This window comes from Heterocephalus glaber, unplaced genomic scaffold, assembly GCF_053883595.1.
Source record: "Heterocephalus glaber isolate CG9 unplaced genomic scaffold, H.glaber_assembly_v1.0 deba00001587, whole genome shotgun sequence".
In the NCBI taxonomy this organism is placed as follows: Eukaryota; Metazoa; Chordata; class Mammalia; order Rodentia; family Bathyergidae; genus Heterocephalus; species Heterocephalus glaber.
Genome location: NW_028258365.1, coordinates 4,430,509 through 4,441,420, shown reverse-complemented (window position 1 = coordinate 4,441,420; position 10,912 = coordinate 4,430,509). Strand labels below are relative to the sequence as shown.

Here is a 10,912-nt window from a genome sequence, read left to right as displayed (position 1 = left end):
TTTAGAGAAATTTAGTTATATATTGAATAATCACTGTATTCCGAAAAGCTGTTCATCTCAGCTAACAATGAATGGTGCATTTTGCCTTGACTATTGAATTTTACGTTTAAATCTATTTATATCTACTAATTTTATGTTTTAAGTTTTGTATTATGATAGTTGATTCACAGAAAAAAGCCATTTAAAAGGGTAAAGAGAGTTGTAAATGGGACAACATTGTAAATGCAAACAGTGAGCAGAAATCTAATGTGAATTTGGAATGTGAAGCTGTATTTACTAGAATGAGGGAATTGTGATGAATATTTGAAAATTGGGTTTGATGAGACCAGCAATCAATTTGCCTCTCATATCTATTGCATTGTCTACTGCAAAACTTTGTTAAAGAATGGCAAGAAGCCATGGAGGTTTTGCATTTCTTTCAAAGTACTGTGACCTTTCTGATAAAGCAATTGAGTTTTTCTTGAACAAGCATAAAATAATGCTTTCGAACATGGAATTGATAAATTTTCGTCATTTAAAAATGGAGAAGCGATCAAAACTAAAGAAACATTATTCAAAGTTATACATCAATAAATAAAGAAACCTAGATGTCACACTATCACTAAGAAGTTTATAAAGCCAGCTGCAATAGTAATGATGATTACTGTGCTCAGAAAGAAACTCTAATTAGCTACTGGGAATTTCATAATCCAAATGAATATCATACATTACATTACATTAATTACATTAATGGCCTACAGCACAAAAAAGCAATGTTTAGCAGAAACACATGCTATAGTGGATATTTGACTTACATTTGGAAAGGATCATAGATGGGCAACTTGGAAGAAATGTAAGAAATATATGAAAGACATCAACACAACAGTGCCATGGGCATATCCTTCAACTTCAAACATCTCCTGCCTCTTTTTTCTTCATGCTTCAAGTTCCCCATCTGTGGCGGACTTGAGCCCAGGGGAGGGAGTATTTCTCCTTTCCTTGTGACATTTCTTGTCAAGGACCTCATCCTTAGAAAATTACAAAAAAAAAAAAGAAAGGAAAGAAAAAGAAGAACAGAAAAGAGAACTTCTCACTGATTTTTTGGCTAGATTATGAACACAAACCCCTATTCAAGAGGAGGTTTTTCATGTAGTTAGCAATCACCCTTTCAGCTATTCATAACACTAATGGCTAAAGAAGACAAGGATGTGGTTACTTGGGTAAAAATAGCTGTCCCTTTACCCATTATTTTATTCCCAGAAAGCAGTAGGTGAACGTAGTTAATACATTCAAACTGCAGCCACCAAGTAACTACCTTTTAAGCATGCTTTGTGAAGAAATCGGCAGCAAGTAGATGCCTCTTCTTCCACATGGAAGTAATCTGTTTCTGAAGATGAAAAGTGTTTACACATATTTTTGAAACCAAGAATAAGACAAAAGCCTTTCTTCATTGCACTAGTAATATTATTTTTTTGAAAAGTAGTTTTTTTCAAGTTGCATATCTCAATGATATAGTTTACTTTTCAGAAGCCTCAATCTAGTCAGAGTATAAATTTCATCATTTTAAATATGGTGGCTATTGGGATTTCTTAAGAAGACTCAGCTATCTTAATTAACAAGTATGATTTTGACACTTGACATTTTTCATTAGCTGGAGAAATCAATGACTATATACATATATACACATATGTACATATATATACATATATATACATATACACACATATATATATACATATATATATGGCATATCAAAAAAATACGACAAAAAGAAATCTAAATGCTGTTCCCAAACCTGGGGAAATGCTTTTTGGAGCCATATGAAATCATTTTATAAACATTTATTTCTTATTTTGTGATAGAACCAAGGGCTTTGACCATGCAGATTCTAATTCCAATATGACTCCATATGAAATTAAAGTGGAATAGGACTCCATCTCTGAGGTAAATGCAGAAACCTTTCCAGGTACTAAGTCTGATGTTTTATTTATTTATTTTTAAATCCTAGTGCCTGATATTGCTGAGAAAGAAATCATGCTGCACTTGTCTGGGTACATGTTCAAGCCACATATTTAGAATCATCAGACAGAGATAAACAATTGACAGATAATTGTGATCAGGACTTTCTATCTCAGTAGCAATAGAATCAGAAAAGAAACTGAACACGTGTACTTCAACCCAGGCTTCAAACTTTCCATGTTACACAGTGTTACAGAAACCATGGAGAAAGATTATAGACATTATCATGCCTTTCATTGATATGAAAACATAATTATTAATTGAAAATGTTATGTTCTGAGTGAATCTTGTGAATGTTATGGAAAGGAAGCTACGGAAAATAAGCTGGACAAAAATATATATATAATCCACTTATATGATGTACCTAGAATAGTAAATCCATAGAGACAGAAAATGAAATCAAGTCTATTAGAGGCTGGTGAGGGACAGGAATGGGGAGTTAATGTATCATCAGCTACCATTTGGAGTGATGAAAAAGTTATAGAAATGCATGCTGGTGATGACAATGTAAATTTTAATACCACTGAACTGTATGTTTTAAAGGTAAATATTGTCTTGTATATTTTATTGGAGTAAAAAAAGTTGTTTTATTACTATTTTAAAATTGTAATAAAAATGTGTTTAAGTACACCCCAAATCGTTGGCATTGAGTGTGCCAGACACCCGCTGGCTGGTCTGTGGATGCTGCAGGCCAGCTCTGGAAATTCAGCAGGGCCTTTTGAAGCATTATTTCTGCAGAATGGAGGAGGTGAGAGTGGATTGAAAATGAAGAGGAGGGCTGGAGCTGGATGTGTCGGCACATGCTCATAGTCTCTGCACTTCGGTGGGCTGGGAGGACTGCAGGCTCAAGGCTGGCCTGCAAAAGTTACTGAGACGGTCTCAAAATTTAAAAATGAAATAAGAAAGGGCTGTGGGTATAGCAAAGACCCTGGGTTCAATCTGCATTACTGCAGAAAAGATTTTAAAATAAAAATAAAGAGAAGGGCTGAACTCAAGTTGAAACTCCTTGTAGTTTGCTGTGGATGGCCCACTCCCCTTAGGCGCAGATGTAGAATCCAAACAGAAATGTAAGTCTGTGGAAATCAGGGTCAGGCAGCAGAAGCAACTCTGTCACTGAGTGATAGTTCTGTAATTGTGTTGCCCTGTAACTAGTAGGCACGTGAAGTGGAAGCCTTTGATTGGCGAATCCCTTCTTTAGGCAAAATGAGAGACCTTTGGAACTTAATACAAAGATGGAGGGTTTTCTTGGACTTTACCAGAAGTCAGTATTTCCTGCGGGAGGACTATGAAATATGAATAGATGCTCCCTGAGAAAAGGAGTCAGGTAGAGTAGTGCCGACAGGTTTTTCCACCGCACAACTTTCCAGAGAGCATTTTGAATCAACAAAAGGATTAATCCTTTTTGTTAATGTTGCTGTCATAGGTCTTAACATTGAACTTTTCCCCCACAGAACATTTTGTAGATGTGTGTTCTGGAGAACACACTCTGGCAAAGGCTGACCCTAAAAAAGTCATTTATACTTTCAGTTTCTCACACCAGAGAAACTATTCGGTATTTACACATGTGTGACCTATTTATTTCACTTAAGAGTATGACCTCAATGTGCATCCATTTAAGTATAACTGTCTCTAGTTTCTCATTCTTTATGGCTGAGTAGTACTCCATTTTATTAAAAAAAAAAAAAAAAAAAAACCACATCTTTATCCAGTCTCCAGTTGATGGGTAATTGGGCTGTTTCCAAGTTTTAGCTGTTACAAATTGTGCTGCTATAAACATGAGAAACTAAAAGTGTAAATGAAGACTAAAAGGTATAATAGATAATGTGAAATAGGAAGAAAAGGGGCAAAGGGGAAGGGGAAGGGGGAGGGGTAAGGGACAGGAAAGAAGGGAAAGGAATAAAAATGAGAAAAGGAAAAAATAGAAACAAAATCTTTGTAAACAGGGAGGAGTGGAGGGGTTGAAGGGAGGGCAGGGGAATGGGGAAAAAAATAAGAATCAAGAGAGATTATGTAAAGGTGCAAATTCCTAATGATGAATGTCATCATATTGTATACCTAAAATGTACCAATAAATTTAATGAATAAAAAAAGACTTTAAAATGTCACTTATATCATTATTTATTTGCGTCTTACCCATGTTTTATACAATCAAAGCAACTACCAATGGATCAGTTGTTGTCAAGTGATCTTACTACTTTTTGTTTTACAGAATATTTAATGTTTATTTTTTCTTATTAAAAAGCAATGCAATCTTACTGAAGAAAACTGGAACACACAGATCAGTAAAAAGAGTAAAGATGGCACCATGATCCTACTGTGTAGAGGTAATCACTTTGGGGATCTGTATGTCAGTTCAGCTCATTCCTTATTATAAATATGCCTGCATTTATCCCCTACAGTGACACCTGTCAGTATTCATTGTGTTAACCTGAGTTTTAAGTTACTGTTCTACCACAAACGTCTTCCTGTATCAGTACATATTCATCCACAGTATAATTTTAGTGCTGAAAAGTCCATCTCTTTAAATACATATATGTAATTTTTTAAAATTTAAATTTTTTATTAGTACATGTTTGCAGTATATAACTCTTACATGCATTATGGGGAGTTGGTACATATTCAATTCTTTCATGTTAAGATGCTGGTCTAAATCTGCACAGATCTTGTAGGCTTAGGAAATGCATACATGCCTTCATTTTCTGTCTTCTATGTTGCACTTCGATGTATTTTTAAAGAAAGAATGTGGTCAGCCTTTCCTGTGACTCTCCAGCCACATCTTGGCCAGTAAGGTTTAGACACGGCTGGTCAAAGTTACATGTTTTGATAATATATTTGCCTATAAGACGCATAGCTCTTAGGTGAATACTTTAAAATGACTCGTGTTTGAAACACTTATTATCCGTTCCCATGTATTTATTTAGGTAATTATTGTTAGCTCATCGCACACTCTGGTGAGTGAAAGTGCTGACTGGCAACTGAAATGCAAATTTCAACCCACAAAATGGGAAAAACATAAAACTTCTTCCAGGAAAGAATTTGGCCTTTAGGTTGAAATCTATAGAGAGCACTGCCTCCTCCCCAAAGAGGACGCTGTCTAACTATTTCCACGTGCCACTCAGAGACCCATTTGTAATTATGTCCACATTTCAAAGGCTCCGAGATCAAAAGGCATGGAGGTCCACATTCTGCTGGTCGAACCACCATTTCTCAGGGAGGAAAGAGCATCCTTGGCATTTCTCCGTTGCCCTTGCTTGATGACCCAGATAAGGCCTCGTCCCCACTTTAGTCCCATCGTCTTTACTTTCTGCTTCAATACCACCCAAAGAAATCCTAGCAGAGCTCTGCCTTCTGTGAGGCGAGCTAAAGCACACCTGAGTTCAGTTCAGAGGACCACCCCTTTGGTGAAATAATGAACTCACTTAAAATTGAGGATCAGGTGGATCACCAACTTGAGGCTCCTGAAGGGAAGAGGGTTTGCTCCAAATTAGAAGTTAAAATTATGGGAGGGAATGGAGTAGACTCAGGGCTAGAATGCTTACCTCGCATTCAAGAAGCTGTGAGTTCAGTCTCTAGCACAGGGTAAAAGAACAAAAAAAGAAAAGAATATTATGAGCATAACCAAGGATATTTAGAATATACAAGATGAAAATGTATATTTTATTTTTAAAATATATGAGCAACCTATACACTTAGAGATAATGTTTCCAGACTATAAACATTTCTAATCAAGTGTAAGAATAAGCACAAACTGATAAAGGATTAAAGATCACACATTCCAAGAAACTGAGCTAGCCTAATTCTCAAAACAGTTTTCATTTATTGATTGCCTATCAAATTCCCCTTTCAATTTGCCAGATCATTCAGGCTACCTAAGGTGCAGTACCATTTCTAAGGATATTCCGAAAGAGTGAGAAAACAGTCTTGTGTTTCCCCAAAGAGGGTTCTTGTTGCCAATAAACAGTACCCACAAACATGCACACATACTAGTTTACATCTAGTTTCATGAATAATAGTTCAAGGCAGTAGTTAACATGGCCTGAGCAGAATTATTTCTTAAGCCAATGCACTTAAGAGATACAAGATTTTTAATGCAAATGAACATATTTTGAGAGATATTTTTAGATCTGGAAATGACCTACCAGGATCATTCTTCCAATCTTTTCCTTTTTTAATTTATTTTAAAAATTCTTTTACTGGTACATTTTAGGTATACAATACATTTACATTTCTCATTGGGAACTTGTACCTTTACATGATGCATCTTGGTTCTTATTTTTTCCCCATTCCTAGCCCTCCCTTCACGCCCTCCACCCTTCCCTATTTACAAAGACTTTATTTCCATTTTTTCCATTTCTCATCATTTTTCCTTTCCCTTCTTTCCTTTCCCCTGCCCCTCCCACTACAACTACCCCTTTGGGCCTTTTCTTCCTATTTTACATTATCGATTATTCATTCTAATCATTGGTACATTTCAGGTATACAATATAATGACATTCATCATTGGAAATTTGCACCTTTACATAGTCTCTCTTGGTTCTTATTTTTTCCCCATTCCTAGCCCTCCCTTCACCCCCTCCACCCTTCCCTATTTACAAAGACTTTGTTTCCATTTTTTCCATTTCTCATAATTTTTCCTTTCTCTTCAATCTTTTCCTTTGACAAACAAACAAACAAAAACCCCACTCAGGGAAGCTGATTTGAGCTACCCACGGTCATAGACCCATCTGTTGGCAAAGCCAAAACCAAAAGACTCAAGGCCTCCTAGGTCTCCTGATGACTCAGCTGGATGCCACCATCTCTCTCATGGTGTAAGTTTCATTAACAGTAGGAAAGAGTAATATAATACATGTTTATAAAATATGCAATGTAATTCATTGAAAAATTTGTTACTCATAAATTCCTCTCAGAAACCTTTGCCTAAACTTCAGACCTGGTCAACAACCCCTAATCATTCTCAGAGATGGATGGATGGTTCCTACAAAGCGTTTACTACAGATGCAATTTTACACTGAATCGTGTGATCACAAAACTGTAAGCTCTACTAGGGCAGGAAATTAGGTTGAGTTTGTTCATATATCCGGCAACCATCACAGTATCTGGCACAAAATAGATGATTATTTGTTGAATGAATGATGAGTGTTAGTGTCAGTGATCGAAAAATCTTAATGCTGAGTTAACTTTTCCATGTTTGAGACACGGTCAAATTGTACTGTGGCTTATGCATGATGTGCATTTCAATGATGCATTTCAATACTGAGGGTCCTTCTGACTGGCCCATTAATGACTTTTTTGTGGTGCTGAGGATTGAACTCAGGGCCTCATGCATGCTAAACACATATTCTACCACTAAGGTACACCCCAAAATATCTGACCACAGGAACTTCATGATTTGTCTGTGGCAATGTTTCCTGTCCTTCAAGACACAGTTAAGCCCCATTTACCCTCAAGTTGTGCTTTTGTGGATTTTCCTTTGCCAGCATAACACCCTGCTTTCTGGTGTGTCAGAATTCCACAGGGGCCTTTCCTCAAGATGTTACAACCAAAGCACACATGTTGATCTACATCCCCCTGCAGATCTCATTAATATTACAGTAATTTCAAATGTTAATAATAATTTAAAAATGGCAAGAAACCAGCAGATGGAGCAGCTGAGCACATTTCTGGGATGCATCATGAGAGCGATGATGGGTGATGTCTTAGTTACCTTTCTTGTTGCTAAGACAAAATACCTGACACCTACAAGTTAAAGGAGAAAAGGTTTATTTCAGCTCACAGTTTGTAGAAGTTTTAGTTCATAGTCAGATAACTCCAAGGCAGGGAAGCATAGCAGAGGGACTTTACAGAGGAGAAACAGTTCATGGTATGGCAGGCAGAAAGAAGCAAGCAGCAGCAGCAAGCCTACCTTCTTTCTGTCTCTTTATATTCCATCCAGGCTACAAGCCTATTGATTGGTACCACCCATGTCCGGGGTGTGGCTTCCATTATCCACACCCTTAATCCCAGCATCACATCCTTAATCTACATTCACACATCCTAAATCCAACAGCCTGTGGAAGCCCCCACCTATGACCACATGAGGCTTTGGGGGGACATCTAGATATAGCCATAACAACTGATGACCACAAAGCATCCAAGAGGCAATAGCATCTAGACCATAAGAGGTGAGGGCTGCTGCTGTGGGGAGGGGCCCAGAATAGATAAGCAGCATAGGAATGAGAAGGGAGGCAGAGTACAGTCCTCTTATCTCTCTCACAATCTCTGCTTGCAGAGCTGCTACTAGCCCTACCATTATTTTTTTTTTGAGTTTTGACATTTTTATTCACTGATCATAAATATAGTCTTGCGAACATCAAGGTGATTGTGAATGATGTACTAGCACCTGGAACATGACCGTCGTGGAGCACTTGTCAGTTCACCATCACTGGCTGAAGAGCTTGGGGTCTCCTCTCATGGAGTCTTCCGCTATGTGAGGACCCTCTTTCTGATGTAGTAATTTTATTCCTGGCTCATTCTCAACAATAAGAAAACAATAAAAGACTGAGCGTTCACATGAAAATATCAAAGAGGATGATTTTCAGTTCTTCTTAGAGTTAGGGAAAAGAAGAGGAAAGGGAAAGATGTCTGCCGTATTTCTTCTTGTCCCCAGAGCATTGTATAAAAACAAACTAGGAAGTGTTAGTGCTGCTTGGAGATGGGCTGCGTCTCTCTGATGAGGCACTCAAGAGCTTCCTGGTGGCCCTGCTTCTGCAGTTCCTTCCCAATCACATCCCTGCAGGTCATGTGGTAATTGTCGAGCCCGTCAAGCTCTTTGTCTGTAAGAGAATCCACATCTATCATTTTGGTCTGAATCATAACCAAAGTTAGAGGTTCAAAGGTCAGGCTTCCTCGGTTACTGAAATTATACTTGGTCTTCACAGGGACTACCAGGACAACACTCTTAATGCGGATTCCAAATGCCCCATCTTCATACTACCCTGGCTCAGCAGTGACAATCATGCCTGCCTCCAAGGGCTCATCAGAGAAAGTTTTATAACCGATGCCACAAGGACCCTCATGAACATTCAGAAAAGACACAACACCATGTCCCATTCCATTCTGGCCAGGTAATCCAGGCCAGAATCCCATAAAGTTGAATGGGCAAAGGAGTCTAGAAGATGGCCTTTGGTACCAGTCAGGAAAATGGCTGCGCTCACAGCTATGTGGCCCCTGAGGACATATGTGAAGCATTCCTTCTCATAGGCTGTGGGGGTCCCAAAATGCATGGTTCATGTCACATCTTGTACTGAACGCCTGAGTAAATGAGGTACACTTCATCCAGGGACAGGGACCTATTCATCTCAGGGACCGGCACATAGTGAATGACGGCAGTGTTGTGTCCCATACTGGAAATACTTGGGAAGCTCAAATCCACAAAGTCAGCCTGCTGCCTGTGATATTCTTCCGCTTTGTCAGCAGCTGAAATCTCTGACACACCACCTTTGGGAACCTCTTTCTCCAACCAGTTGAAGAGTTCACAGAGGGCAACACCATCTTTAATGTGAGCCCGCCTCATGCCTTCCGACTCGGCTGAATTCTTCACAGCCTTGGCAATGCAGATGGAGGTGTAAGGCATACAGCAGGGATGATCCTGGATTCTGTATTCAGCCTCCAAGCCCAAGTCAAATAGCAGGTGCTCTTTCACACTGGGGCCATTGACACAGTCTCCATCAGTGAAGAGCGTGATCGTTTCTAGACCTATGATTGCATATGAGAAAAATACAGGGTTGTGCTCCACATCTGATCCTCGAAGATTGAACAGCCATGCAATCTCATCTAGGGCAGTGACCACAAACCACACAATGTTCCTTTCAGCCATTTTCAACTGAATGTCTGCCACCTTCTGTTTCCAGGAGATGCCTGTGTAATCCACACCCAGCATGAGGAGGGGCTTGCATGGGTGCTCAGGATGATCTGTCCAGATTTTGTCAACGAGGTTCTGCTTCACAGGAATGAGGTGGTGGCTAGCACTTCTCAGGACCTTGGCCATCTTCTTCCAGTAATCTGTAGGGATGATCAGTGGGTCCACACTCACCTTGGATCCTTCAGGAAGCATACTCACCAGCCAGTCTTCCTGGGTTGGTGTGTCCTTCAGCCCCATCCTCATGAGTGTCCATCTGTTTGGCAGCCTGGAGACAGTAGTGGCCATTAGTCCACATGTCTGCGTGCTCTTCTGTGATGATGGATGTACCTGCAGAGCCATCGAATCCAGAGACAAAGGCTCACTGACAGTCACATGGAGCAATATATTCACTCTGGTGGCCATCTCCCAGTGGGATGATATAGGCCTGGATTGGTTCTATCACGTACTCGGAGTTCCTCATGGCTTGTCTCAGCTGCCAAAGCAGCTCCAAGGTCACCTTTGGAGCCATTCTGATGTTTCCACACCAGTGTCTCTTGAGTGTGTCACCTCGTTAGGTTCAATTATTCTTAAGTTTTTCATCTGAAAATCCTGGTGATTTGTCCTTACTCGCAGTGCCTTCCTGGAGGCTGCCATTCGGCAGTGACCTGTGCCCGCCCACTTCAGGCCACGCAGCCCAGCTGATTGCTGGGAGAGGCAGGAAGGGTGTGTGCAGCCCTACCATTATTCTAAAGCAAAGATTCTTCCCCCAACAGACTCTGTGACAAACTAGAACAGCCATTGTATAAAACCCTGCTCATTCTAGCACTTAGGGGCTCCCAACCTAATGGCTACAAAGGAAAACTTGTTGGTCAACAAACACCTTGCCCACACTTGAAATTTCTCATCTTTCTTTGTACTGCTTTATTTTTCAGGATGCAAGGACAATAAGAGTTTAACAGACACTCGACACAAAATAAACACCGTGATCCTACCTCTTTATCATCTCTGGGACAAAATACCCAACACATACAACTT

At 39.5% G+C, this 10,912-nt stretch overlaps 1 pseudogene; it reads right to left on the bottom strand.

Annotated features, from left to right (window-relative positions):
- Nucleotides 1-8,673: 8,673 nt before the first annotated feature.
- On the bottom strand, nt 8,674-10,627 carry LOC101726512 (xaa-Pro aminopeptidase 1 pseudogene; annotated as a pseudogene).
- Between the last annotated feature and the right edge of the window lie 285 nt (nt 10,628-10,912).